Below are 11771 nucleotides of genomic sequence, written 5' to 3'. Positions count from 1 at the left end.
AGGGTTAGTATCAATATATAAGCAACATAAGCAAAACCAGTCTCAAACAAGAGTAAAAACTTTGGCCAGCTTTTTAAATTTATACCGAATGACAGATTTATGGAGTAGATTATAAACTATTCAAGGCAGAGATTATCTTTTTTTTCTCCAGTATTCCACATACTGAGACTGGAGCCTCCAGAGTATGAATAATTGTATGTCTATTATAAGGAACTTTTTTATTTTTAAACATGAAAACCAACATTGTCAGCAAAGTGTAAATACATCTTTTGAGAAAGATGGCTCACCCACCCAATCTTTAGTAAGGATAGAGGGGAAAAGGTCAGTTCCTAGAACGATACTGAGCACGTATCACCAAACCTACCATAACCAGTATAGCGCTGGCATATAATGATTGTGTTTTCTTTCACTCTTTTCCCTTCATGTTCAGTGTTTTAGGGCTTTTCATCTCAGAGTTTCACTGCTATCTGTCTTTGTGTGTGGATGTTACAGGGACTTTCCATATGCTCTGAATAACTTAAATAAACTCTTCAGCCATTTGAAATGTGGGTGTTACTGTTTAAGAGGAAAAAAAGAAGATGGAGGGGAAATGACAGATGTTTTTACTCAGCAGTGTTCTCCCATGATTTTAATAAAGATTTTTGATATATAAATAGTGCTTGCAAGGCTAAATATTTTTCATGTGGTATTCAGCTGGAGCTTTGTTGTTTTTTTCAGAATGAAATTCAGCTGGAAAAAAAATATATGATACAGTATTAATATACAAGTATATGTGTCTTTACGGTTCTATAAAAGTATATGGTTCTTTAAAATGAAAATATAACCAGAGTAGAAATTAAATAACATTAAAATATTAGAAGCTTGAACTATCTGACTGTGTAAGCAACCATGTTTGCAAATATCCTTACAGACTCCATATGGTTCCAGCAGTCAGATCACCGCCCCCAGTTTGAGACAGAAAAGTTAGATTCTACATAGTACACATCTAACCATAATGTCAATCCCACTCAAGCTCCACATAATCAGATGTGCGTTTAAATGTGTTTCCTGAGAATGATTCTTTTGTACAAGACAACTGAATATAGTCACAAAAATTGGGGTAGATTCACAGTTTACAAACAGTTTACTGGCAATATGTCGTTTTCCTGAGCTCTAAATATATGATACTTAAAACGGGTCCAAGTGCTGGAAAACTGAGCTGTTTTGAACCAAGACTCACAGAAGTCAACAGTCCTTTTCTCACTTTAATTCCTCTAACTTTATATCAAGGCTGAAGATCTTGATTTAGCAAAGCCAATGGCCACAGACTTAAGACCATCCTTCTTCAGCACAACATTTAATTTTAAACACATATCGAAAGTGCTTTGCCTAAGTGAAACCTCATTAACTTCCAACTATATATGGAGATGTTATCATGATACTTCCCAACAAGCAGGTGTGCACAAGACACACTGGAGACCACTGAGAGCAGAGGGGTGGCCTAAAAAGGAGAAGACAAGGTTTCATCTCCAGGCTCCAAGTCTTGCTCTACAAGGAATCTGCTCTACCTCTGGGCAAGTTGCTAGGTGTTTTGCCAGTACTACACCCATGCTAGTATACTATGGGTGGGGTTCATGTCTGGTTTATGCATCCTTTTATGCATGGGTGCTATCAAAAGAGGTAGCCCAGCCCTCCCCACCTTGCTATGGCTCCAAGTCCCCATTACTTGCCTTGCACTTGTGCTAGGAAACATGTCATTGCACAGTGAGGCGATGAAGGGACTTGACATGATGGAAAACTGACCATTTTTCTTTCCTGGGCAAATGTTTAGCTGGGTAATGTCTCTGAGTTGTTTTTCCATGCAGCTGAGCTAACTTCAGGCCAGGCAAAAGGGAGTTGTTAGGAACACACAGGCAGAAAAGGGGGAGGTCTGAACTACCCTATCAGCCACATCCTCTGCTGTGAAAGTCAGCCCCCAGACTTTCAGCACAGTATGTTAGCTCTGGTGCAGCATGTGGCTAGAACTGTGTCTGGACCAAAAATTTAGATGCAGACGCCTACATTGGTGTCTTTTCTCATCATATTTCCAATTCCAATACTAGCATGGGAAGACCTAGCTCAGTTCTGCCTGTACCTGCTAATGTACACCTACACATAGCTTCTGTGCATCTGCTCTTTGTCTGGTAACTTGGGGAAAACTGTATTACCTTATATGACAGGGAAACATATTCTGAGGCAAAATGCTTTCACAGCTTGTGAGGCACTGAAGTAAGGTGTGCCAGTCAAGCATCTTGGAAAAATATGTCAAAAATATGCATATAGTTCCCAATTAGAAAATTACTAAGATGCTGGGAAGGGAATACTTGTATTTTAGTATCCTGCTCTGCTCAAAGACTGTGCATGTTTTAAAGTGGCTAATTTAGGCATGGGTCTCTGTCTTATTTTCATACGGTGAACTGGTTTTAATCCCTCATCAGAGAACACCGTACAATCATTGAATACACACATAGCCAAAATAGCTTAGGGAAATTGATCTTTCAACAGTTTTGTTTAGCAACATGATTTAACATGTGTTTATTTTAGGCTTGCTGATGCGATGCATGGTGTATAATAAAGACTGCTAAGGAATCCTACTCTAAATAAAATTCAATCACAAAATAAAGAATACACATTACTACTATTTTTGCTCAATTTGTGTACTGCTGCAACTAGCACACTCCTAATGGTTCTGATTCATGTTGAGAATATTGAATGGACCTTTATTCTCCATCTTTACTGTTTTTTTTGAATATTTATTAAAATAATTTAATTTTAGATGGGAGTTTATATATCTTGCACAACTTTGTTACTAAAACGCCACACTCAATAAAGGGATCAAATGTCATTTTTTTCATTTACAAATGTGATATTGTGTCTGTTTAGAAAGGAAAACACATTGAAGTCATTATTGGAACCAGATTTCCCAAGTGCTTTTTAAATAAACTGTATGAGAGACTTTGATCTAGTTAGCTGACTGATATCACAGTTCCATGCATATGTCCTTCCCAATTCTATTGAAAGGCTATTACCATTTCAGATCATGTGTTGTACTGCCAGTGGGTTTGGTTGCTAGAAGTTAAGGCCAGTAGTAAAGGGTCTGTGAGCTAAAAAAAAAAAAAAAGCTATCTAATATTAACTGAAATATTTTACACAAATTCAACTCATATACCCAAAAGGAATTATTTTCCTTCCTTTTTGTTCTAGCCTATGTATAGAACTATTGTTTAATTTGGGTGAGTGGGGTCAGTGGAAACATCATCCTTTAAAAATATCATTTTGAGTCCAAGCTTTAGGAATCTGCCCTACGTTTCCAACCTCCAAATTACTGGCTTTCGGCTGCAACTGAGAGACGATCGCCAGCTGACGCGTGTGTTACCTCAATGTGCATGGAAGGCTGGTGCAACATTTAGCCTGGTGATTTATCATTTGTGCACAGTATCATGTCATGAAACACTCACCAACCTCCTGAAGAGAGTCAGAACAATATCTACCATAATGAAGTACAGTTCCAGTGGGCACCAAATTACATCTTAGATATTTTGTTACTTGTCCTTTATCAAGCAAATGTAAAATTGTAGTGGGGTTACTGACAGACTCTATAATTCAGCTGTCTGCTGCTTTATCACAGCTCTCAGTAGGTCTCTAATGAATATTTCTGTATGCATGTTTCTGACTGATAATCAAACTAAGAACAAGTCCTAATTGGGTTTTCCAGTGCACAGAAAAGTGCCTATATTACATTGGCAGATATCCCAACCAGTGCTGAATTAAAAGTACAAACATAACAGACTTCCTTTTACAATTTTTTTTTTTTTTTGCAAATCGAGTACTCTTTTTTTTTTTTTTAGTTTTAAATGTGCATGGAGTACAAACAGACACTTATGGCTAAAGCTACACAGTGCCCTAGAATAAAGAGACAGCAATGAGTGGGTATATTGCACCCAATGAAAGCACAGAAATCAGTGACTATGGGCCTGATTCTCCATAGATTCACATCAAAGCAAACTGAAATGTCTTCAGTAGAAATGGTGGAAAAGGGGTGAAGGCTTACATCTTTATTAGATGTATAGTGTAATAATGACTAGTATTCTGGACCCAGATCTGCATACAATTTCTATTCAGATAATTTTAATGCTGTTATGTATTTAGATCTGACTTGCGGGCAAAACACACCTCTTTGTTAAGTGCACACAGCATTGGAGCCAAAGGAAATTACACTAACACACAAACATGAAGACCAGTTAACCAATTTCCACATACATGATTTAAGCAACTCCCTTTAGCTTGCAGTGGAGAATTAGGTGAGTGACATAAGAAAAATCCACATTGTATTATCTCATAGGTTACCATGAATAAGATACCAGTATGCAAGAAGACAAGTGATGGTTATATAGCCAGACACAATATTCCTCCTTAATCAGTGCAAGAGATGTGATCAAGATATGTCAGTAGTATCCAGTGACATATACAGCAGGTAACAGCCTCACATATTTTATATGTTAGTCCAGAACCTGATCTCCACTGCATAAATTGCAGCTGGACTACTGTATATAGCTTCAGTTGCTTTAACTTGATTTTCTACCAGTATTGGAATTTACGACCCAACAGGTTTCAGTTACTAGAATCATCAACGATAGATTTTTCAATTTATTAGAATTACTCTTCAGTAGTTTGTGGAGTTTAGTTTGCTCTGAATTAAAATATATGTGGGAAAAATTGTTAATCCAAGAGAGGCTGAAGAAGAATCCAGCTGACATAAACAATTTGACAGTGTTATGGTGAAGTTATTTCATAGGTAAGGGTAAAGTGATTTTTGGCAAGGAGTTCAACAGGTTAGGCACACTTACAGACTAAATTATCTATAGCCATAGACTGAAGACAGCTAAGTATCAAAGAGAACAGTGTTAGATAATGTTATACAGAGTACAGTTATAATAAAACAGGTAGACAAGATGCACAACACAATAGAAATCATTTAACTCTGCAACTGAATCTTTAACATGAGTTACTTCTAGCTTCCAATAATTCTGATGCATGGTCTGCATCCAGTTGCAATCATTTCATTTTGTGCAAAGAATATTCCATAATTTACAGAGCTTTATTCATCACATTCCTAAAACTCTCTGTGTAACACCTAGACACCAAAGTGGGAAGAATAGATAGTTCCAAAAGGGGAGATATGCATGAGTACTAGCAGTATTAAAATAACATGAAGTATCATAGGAAAAGATAAGGTGCAGAAGCAGAATGGCTACAGTCCCTTTTTACAGAGATGTAATTTCCAGCATCTTTATGGACTTTTGCCAAAGACCCTCTCCCCATCTCACCACCTTCCCCCCTACCCCACTGTCAGTGAGCCACTTTAGCTGGGGTAGCGAGAGGTAACATCAGCTGCATGATTCGTGTGCACATTGCAGGCCCCTGTGAGCCTTAAAATGCTTAGCTTGTTTGAGCTTAAGTGAACTCCTGACCTTCTTCAAAGAGAGAACCAGAAATTTCTCATTGTATCCTCCCATTCTGAACAAGGTGGAATTAATACACTGAGAAAATGAATTAAAAAAGCTGTTTTTCAAGGCTAAATCATGCCTCCAGCTAAATGCAACAAGAAATAGATACAGAACGAAGAACAGGTACTGTCTTTCATTCAGAGCAGAACTGAAAGTTTCATTTAGTTCTCAAGACATTTTTCCTCTTCCTGTGAATTATCTTTACCGGCCATGGCTTGAGGCAAGTTACTGGATAAGGTGGAGTATTCATCTGGTAAATTTAAGCGTTCTTGATTTCATATGCCTGAGTTCAGATGAAAGTGTTTCCTTAGATTGTTTTCTAGACTTCCTAGACATGGCATAGGTTTCCAACACAGTAAAAGTCAGAATGCTGATGAAAAGGAGCAGGAACTAAAAAATGTATTGAAGTTGTGGATGGTGGAAATCTTGAATGTCCCTTCTGCTTACATATTCTTAAATATAGTTTTGATCCTAATACTGAGAGTTAGGGAAAGATCTTGCAGCTTTAGACTGTTACACATGCTAAGACAACCAATATCTTGGTGTTCAAAATGTGAGTTACCAGCCTCAAGGAGATGTATAACTTTGATTGGGAGAGGCCAGAACTCCTCACGTCTGCTTCATAAAAGTAGTTCTTGAAGAGCAGATATCTAATTATTGTCAAATCCACTATGCAAGTTTACAGTATCTGATCTTATGATTACAGACAGGTGCACTTAGAATACAGAAAATGTTTCTAATTCAATTTCACTGATGAGATAATCAGGACTGACTTTCTACTAAGGCCATGTACTCTACAGCCTTGAACTTTTTTGTCTGTGCCATTAATGGCTGTTTCTACTTTTTTTGTAAAGCAAGCCAGGAGGTCAGTATTGGAATTGAAAGCATGTTAACATTATCTTCAGAAAAAGCACACTGGGTGGAGAAAGTAAATAAGTAATTACACATAACTGGTGAAAGTATGTCCTGGTAAGAAGCCGAAGAACTTCAAAGCTAGTTTATCCTAATAAAATTAAAACCAGGCTTGATATCTAAGGTCCAGCCACACACTTCTAAGGGCCAGAAGGGAATTATTAATTTTACAACCTTGTAGAGCAAATACAGTTTGATTGACACAGTTTTGCTCTCCTCCAAAAATTTTTCAAGGAAGAGTTAACCATAGATAATCTCATGGGACAATGACTTAAGGAAATTTTAATATGTATTGCCCTCTAATATTATCCACTTATTTGAAATAATGCTGTCGCTATTTAAAACAGATGTAAAGAATCCAGGGTGGATCTGGGATTTTAATCAAAAAGCTCCAAGTAAGATTAGTCTCCCAAACAGTGAAATCACTGGAGCAGTTATTAATTATAAAGATAATACAATCTTCTTATGTCTTGAACAGCTCCACTGAAATTTGGTACGAACTAACTCATTTGTATAAAATGCACCTGAATACTCCTCATCCAATTGATGAATTTGTCCATTGTTGTGGATCTAGGGACCACAACACACAGAAAAAACCCCTTTATGATGAATGAAATATCTCTTACTCGTGCTATTTATTTGACAGTAGCTCTAAGACGATCCAGCTGGGAGAGGGTTGTTGTTCTTGAGATGGTATACGTTTGAAACAAGTCTTTTCACCTGCTCTCTCCATAACCTGTAACCATTGCTACTCTACCAAAACAATCTGTACACATATGTACATCTCTAATATAAGATAAATGAGTAGTTTATAAAGTGTATGGCTATCCTTTTCTTATGCAGCACATTGCACTCTGTACGTGAAGCAAGCATAGCTAGCAAAACCTTACTTGAGAATTTTCTGAATTTTAAGCCACAAAGACAGCCAGGTTTTCATTTATTCATCCAAAGCATTCCTAACACCTGAAGGCCATCACCCAGTCACACAGTGCAGGTTCCTACAATCACAGTGATCTCCCCATCCCTATGGTATGCTACTAACCCAGACACTTCCACTCCCATCGCTGATGTTTTTCTTTCCTGCCTGGGATAAACATATGGCTGACAATTTAACTTTGCTGTTGTTAGGGCAGGATTTTACAGCAAGCTGAGACACCTCTCCCTGAGGGTATCCTGGGAACAACAGATTGATTCATATCCCTATGTTTCTTTCAGAGAAAACAGGAATAGGTAAGTAGTAGGTTCAGTCCAAGGTATTGTAAATTTTCTTCAACAAGTTTGGCAATTTTTCTCTCTCTTTAATAGGGACATTTCTGTCAAGCGTGCAAGCAGGGAAGGGACATTGGGGCTCATGAGAACTGAGGAAAGGGATAAAAAACAGAGAAGACAGAAAATGAGCATGCAGCAGGATCTAGAGGCGTTTTTTGCTTTAAGGTTTATGCCATCCAGTGCTGTCACTGCTCTTTTACACTGTTCCTTGCCTGTAGGATCAAAAAGCACCCCAAAACTGCTGCTTTTGTTGAAGTGAAATTTTAGCAAAGTTAAGATTCATCTTGACCTGGAGAAGGAAATAGCCTTGCTCCCCTCAAGTCCCTTATGCAATACCTTGACCTTTTAGTGGAGTGCTTGTGACTCGGTGAAACTGAACTGAAGAATAACACCAGTTGAAGAATGTACCAAGACCCTTGAAGCACTCCTTGCCTTCATAATTCTCTTCTAATTGTTTATTGTGTTACAGGGATAGTGGATTTGGTTTGGTAAGACCAGAACAGTTTCTTGCTGCCCTTAGGAACTGAGCAATTTGTTTTATTGAAGGCTACGCAATCTCAGCCTCAAGGCTTTGGTTCACCAGTGAATGCAGCTTATCTGTGAGATTTTTCTAGGGGTTTCACAATTTGTTACCAGGCTGTGGCACCTTTGCTATAGCTGGTTCTTTCTACTCAAGCTGACTTTGACAAACATGTGCCTTTTGCTAACACAGCTGTAAAATTATCACATCACACAAGATGTTTTTTTGACTTCTGAGAGGTGGCAGCTTCTCATCCAAAAAAAAATGGTGTTCTGGCATAAATGGTAGGTTATAGAGCAAAAATAATTTCAGCTAGTAATGAAGAAATAATAAAAATATCTCAGCCAGGAGCACAGCTCTGTATGTTTTATATGATTTTAAAAACTGATTCCTAGCAAGGAAATCTGACCCTGCATGGATTCCAGGCAGTTCCTTTTCAATTTGGGTTGTTACTACTGTTGAAAGTACTTCAAAGTTTAACAAAATGAACTGAGCTCAAATGCACCCTGACACATCTTTGAAGCAATAATCAGAGATGCTTAAATATCTATATTAAGTTGAAACTTCATACAGGTTATGCCATGTCTTTGTATAGGTGACAGGTAGTATCAAGAGAACTGCTTATTTTTTGAATAATAATTTACAGGCAAAACTGGCTCTTGTGGGGACTTCCCACTAAAATGCATTCATAGTTTCTTTGTGAAACTAGAGTAAGTTTATGTAGTCACCATGACAGAGCATATATTATGTAAGGACAACTTCCATTTATAGGCAGATTATGCCACCTTTACCTTTATTGATTTGAACAAGAATACTCAAGCAGCAAGAACAACACTTGGTATGGATAAGGCTGGTCAATAGGTCAAAGATAACTATATTAGATGTCTCAGAGAAGCAAGGGAAAATACTTTTAAATATTAACAAGGGATTGAGGTCGATCTCGATCTGTATACCTTCAGCTGAGATGGAGAGGGGGAGTTTCACTTACTCTTTCCCTCAGTTTGATATAACTTTAATCCTAAATCCGAAGAAGAGCTGTGAGAAGTATGGAAATGTTTTTCCAGCAAACAAAGGGATCTTCATCCATCAGCACACCAGGGACTATAGTGGTTTTCATGTTACACAGTTTTAGACGTCAGCTAAATTAGTGTTTTAATCTCCCTTAATTCCTCCTGCAGTCAGTGGAGAGAAAGAGATGGTTTTGGTCTCTGCTCCAGATTACTCCACAGAAGTATCTAGCTTTCTCCTTTGGCTAAGGAGGAAAACCAAAATTAAAATAAATTAATATATATTTGTATACTTTATAATAATTCTATGAAAACATCAGATCAATGCTCAGCAATGGCCAAATAAACTCTAGCCGATTGTTAGAAATTATTAGGAGAGAAATAGCAAAACAGAGAATAAAACTATAGTTTGTATGGCTACAGCTACAAGTACTTTTTGAACAACTGGTTCCTCTCACTCAAAAGCATATTTAACTGGAAAACGTTCGGAAAAGGACCAAAAAAAGTCCAAATTATGCACTGCTTCTGTATAAGGAAAGACTAAGTGGACTAAGACCTATGAGGAAAAGAAAGAAATGGCTGAAGGAGGAATATGACAGAAGAAATATCAAATCATGAGTAACCTGGAAACATTCAGTATAGAATAGTTGCTTTCCATTTTTCTCAAAGAAAAAAAAAGGCAAGCTAGAAAGCATGAAATAAAACTTGTAGATTGTGTACTCAAAACTAACAAACAAAAAAGGTTGTTCATCTCACATTGTATAAGCTTCTTTGTTACAGTACTCCGTGGCTGCTAAAAGGCTAAAAAAGGGGGGATCAAAAAATATCTGCATAAATTAAAGGAAGCAATGGATGTTGGAAACTGTTAAATGCAAAGACAATACTTTTTCCTCAGGGGGTCCCTTAGCCCTAAATCACTGCAGAAGCATTGCTACAGGTTTGCCCTGTTCTTAATCTCTTCCCTTGCTTTTGGCTCTCCAAGGCAGGTTTTAAGGACATTTACTCTGACCTAACAGGGTTTTTCTAAGTCTAATACCTCAGAATTGCTTAGAGGGAAGGGAATAACTGATCTTAAATTGTTACACATGAATTTCTCTTGAAATTATATCAGGGCATACTTAAAATCTAGGCTGGTGCTTTTGTACCATTTCTCTAAATGTTATCAGATAGAAAATATTAGGAGGCTTGATTCTCCTGAAGATGTCAATAGCTCCTGTTAAATTCAGTCTTGCTGGAGCAAGCCCATTGTGAATTATATTGCTATTCTTTTTCATTTCATGGCATCACATGCTCAGATCTGTTTGGGTTTCCTGCCAGTTTAACAACATGATTTTCAGTGATTTTCTTTTTCCTTCTTTGTTTTGCAGCCTTGCTTAACTGTGAGACTAATGGGTATGTTTAACAGTGGAATAAATTAGAATTTATGATCCTAGCTGTCAAGAAAACAACAAGCTTGCATGAGGTGGAGACATTTGAAATCAGAGATTAGGTGCTTTGCTGAAGTTCAAGAGACATGGAGTTCCAGTTGCAACCTGAAGTACTGCTTGGCTTAAGTGATGGTGGGGCCAGGAAATCTATGTAGTTGGGAGTTTCTATAGGAAAAAACTAGCGCTCGAGCAGCAAGACAGGCAGTTTTCAATGGGTTTCTGCTTCTAACACTAAAACTGTAAAAAAAATGGAGAATTATTTTTCTTTGTGTGTGGAGGCAATTCAAAGTACTCACTTTTAATGGCAAATTTACCAATGATTTAAACAGAACCATGAGTATGGATAGTAGTGGTGAGATTCATATTGCTAACTGTGGTTGCTCACAACATAGCCAATAAAATATGAGTCAGTCACCTGAGGCTGCTGAAACAGTAACTGGAGATTGAGTCAATACAACACATGGATCCAAAGACATGGTACGTCTTACCCTAAAATAGACACCTATACTTGATGAATTGAATGCTGTCCCAAACCCATTGCCTGTAAAAGAATCCTTTGGTGACTGACTACCTAATGTATACTCCCACATTATAAACATAAAAAAAGGTGACTGTAAATCCTGCCTCAGGTTTCCAAGTTTACACATTGCAATTACTGCATCAATTACTTGTATAAGGATATTTTCATTGAAGTCAGATTCACATTTACACATTTACACTGTCAAACCCACAAGGTTTTAACAACACTTAAAATCCTGTGATACCTTCCAGGCTGTGACTGTTTAATTTATTTACATTTCTTAGAAATAATTCTGAGATACTTCTTTCTTTACAGCAATTAGCTATATGTTTTAGACCACAGTAAAATTGTTTTAAAATTCTACTGTAAACATACTTCAATTTCATTAAAAATATTAAAAGTTATCAGCCAAATTCCCAGCTAGCACAGCTAGCAATTCTTTATCAATTTCAAGAAGATATACTCAACTGACACCAGTGTCTGTGAAGGAAAGCATCTGAGGATGGCATAGTCTTAAATAGGTAGACATTGTTAAACTAATCTGCAGATTCTTTGACCACATTACGCCTTTTCTGTTTGTACTTAGCTTAA

The sequence above is a fragment of the Buteo buteo genome, chromosome 17, assembly GCF_964188355.1.
Source record: "Buteo buteo chromosome 17, bButBut1.hap1.1, whole genome shotgun sequence".
Lineage (NCBI taxonomy): Eukaryota > Metazoa > Chordata > Aves > Accipitriformes > Accipitridae > Buteo > Buteo buteo.
This window is presented reverse-complemented; position numbering follows the sequence as displayed.